This window comes from Sceloporus undulatus, chromosome 2 (assembly GCF_019175285.1).
Source record: "Sceloporus undulatus isolate JIND9_A2432 ecotype Alabama chromosome 2, SceUnd_v1.1, whole genome shotgun sequence".
Taxonomy (NCBI): Eukaryota; Metazoa; Chordata; class Lepidosauria; order Squamata; family Phrynosomatidae; genus Sceloporus; species Sceloporus undulatus.
The window spans coordinates 199325013-199327828 of record NC_056523.1 but is presented as its reverse complement, the minus strand read 5'-3'; positions in this window follow the sequence as shown (position 1 = coordinate 199327828).

Sequence of the window (2816 nt, the reverse complement as noted above, 5' to 3'; positions counted from 1 at the left end):
ATCTGACCATAATATTGTAATTAATGTCACTTTTTGTAAGCATGATACCATAATCTTATCTGTAGTGGTATAATTCTGATATTTCACCCAACTGTTTGGAATTGGTCACTGTGACCCTATTACTAGTGGAACCTCATTTTTCCTTTCCCAGAGGCATTGATTCTTAGTTTGGATAGTGACTGGAATGGTACTTTGGAATCTGTACAAAAAAACAAACAAACAAACCATGGTTTACCATCTGCAAAGGACTGGTGGAAATATAAACCTGACAAGCTATTGCAAACATGGAAATAAAATACTTATGGGACTGTAAGATTCAAAGTGATAAACAATTAGAACATAATATGCATAACTTTGGCCCGAAACAGAGCAGTTTCTGGCCACTTTGGGAGCATGGAGTTTACACAATGCACCCCCCTAATGCAGCTGGAAGCCGCTCTGAGGCCACCTAAGGCGGTCTGAAGCTGTTGGCAAAAAGAATGGTAAAAACATTCCTGTCAGCAGCCAGTTTGCCAAAATGGTGGCAGCCCGCTTTGGGAGTAAGTTTTCTGGTCGCCACTGTCTCAGGCCAATTGGGGCCCAATTGCGGCTCAGACAGAGGCTGCTCCTTGCCATTGGTCTGCTTCACCCTATAGTTGAGATAACAAATGTTTGGATTATAGATGGGGCAATCCTTGAGAATAACAGCATGGAAGAGAAGAAGGTAGGGTGGAGAAGAATGAGAAGGTAATTTATTTTGTAAGTATAAAACCCTTATATTTTTGTTCACATATTTCAAATTGGGACATATATGAAAGCATACCCACTTGCCCCTGTTTGTGCACATTTTTCAAATGTATGCATTAGGTTTTGTACACTTTTAACTTGTGTGCATGTTGAATGCATTGCAGGACTGGGAATGTATGGATTCGTTTGCCTTTTGTGTGGTGGAGAGTGTTCTCTGTTGTAACCCTCATTGTGTGGAATCATTCAGAACAGATGAGCCCCCATGTTGAGATTTTTGGTGTCAAATAGAGACCTGTGTGTTTGCACAAACAATTTCCTCTTCCCATGGTCAGTTACTCTGGTAATTAATGAATTTCTTTTCATGGATATTGTGTTTCTTATTCGTAGCAGTAGCTGCACTAGTACAGATTGTGTCTCCCTTTTCTGGAATTCTGAAATCCAAAATATTCCAAAAAGTAAAACATTTTCCATAGGTGGCTGAGATAGTGACACCATTGCTTTCTGATGGCTCAGTGTATTCAAACTTTGTTTCATACACAAAATTATGAAAAATATTATATAAAATAACCTCCAGGCTATGTACATAAAGTGTATATGAAACATAACTAATTTTTATGTTTAGATTTGGATTGCATCTCCAAGATATCTCATTATGTACATCTATGCAAATACAAGAAAGAAAGAAAGAAAGAAAGAAATACAAATACAAGTGTTTCAAATTCCAAAAAAAAATCCCAAATCCAAAACCTCTGTCCCAAGCATTTTGAATAAGGGAGACACAACCTGTAGTAATGGTATCAATAGTGTTGCTGTCATTGGTTTTATACTATTTGTTTTTATTGTAAACAATAATACCTGGAGAGTTACTTTCATTAAAAGTTGCCTAGAACTATTCATAAATAAATAAATAATGCCAACTGCAATTAGCATCATTTTCTGTGTTTGGCCTGGGAGGTATGGCTCCAATGAAACTATTGCAAACTCTGATACACTGCTAATGTCTGCCCACTTTTGCAGCTGAGATGCAGGGAGATCAGTTGCTTCATGATTCACCTGACATTTTCTAACAAGAATACCTGTGTCTGCTGCTCATTTGGTTGAGGCATACATCTGAGGTTACAATACCTGTTCACAGGAAGCAAAAGCAATAGGATGGCATTCTGAATTAACATTTAGCCAGGGGCTGGATGGTTTTTTGGGGAGGAGGAGAGGTGGGGGAAAAGAAGCATCACACAGTGGCATGTATAATAGCATTTTTCTCAACTGTAAAATCAAGTCAGTCAATCGTGGGCAAGTTATGACTATAGAATGTAGCCTTTCCTTTCAGATATCAAAACACTAACATTGTAAATATTATTTACAGTAATATCTATAATGAGCTGTAATTGTAGCTGTAATAATATTTGTAATGAGTTTTTAATGAGCTATAGTAAAAATAGTGCTATTCTACCAACTCTGAGAGGTCTCTGACATCCTCACCTGTTGTCCTCACCAGTAGTAGAATAGTGCTGACATATGCTATGTCATTTCTCCAGATGGGGATATCTCCTTCCAGATTTGATAGAAACAATGCATAAACTTGCATTATTCCTACTCTGAGCCAGACTGCATTGTATTACTGCCCTTCACCATAAAATAAAGTATATCTTTGGGTTTTCTCTTCCCTTCCTCTCCCTCCCTCCCTCTCTGCCTATTGAGACAAGTTTATTCTTTTTTAAGCATTTCTGAAGTGATGTGGTGTAGTCATGTTTTCATCATATGAATATTGTTGTCACAGAACTATTGTCCTTGTATACAAGGACTAATTTTGCTTTAGTTCCTGTGAAATCCAATCTGTTTGAATAAATTAGTGAATAAACCACAACTTGTTTCATTTATTTTCCTGATGCGAGTAGCAAGGAGATCATGTTGTTTCTTTGCATATTCTTCCTCTTTGGCTTTGATCCAGTTCCATGTGCTTGATCTGGGTCTTCTTCCATCAAGCATGACAGATTCCTTCTCAAAGTGTTGTGGAAGGAATGGAGGATTACCTGAGTGTGATGCCATCAAATGTGTCCAGCATACCACGCTGTTTCTGTGTTTTGAGTATG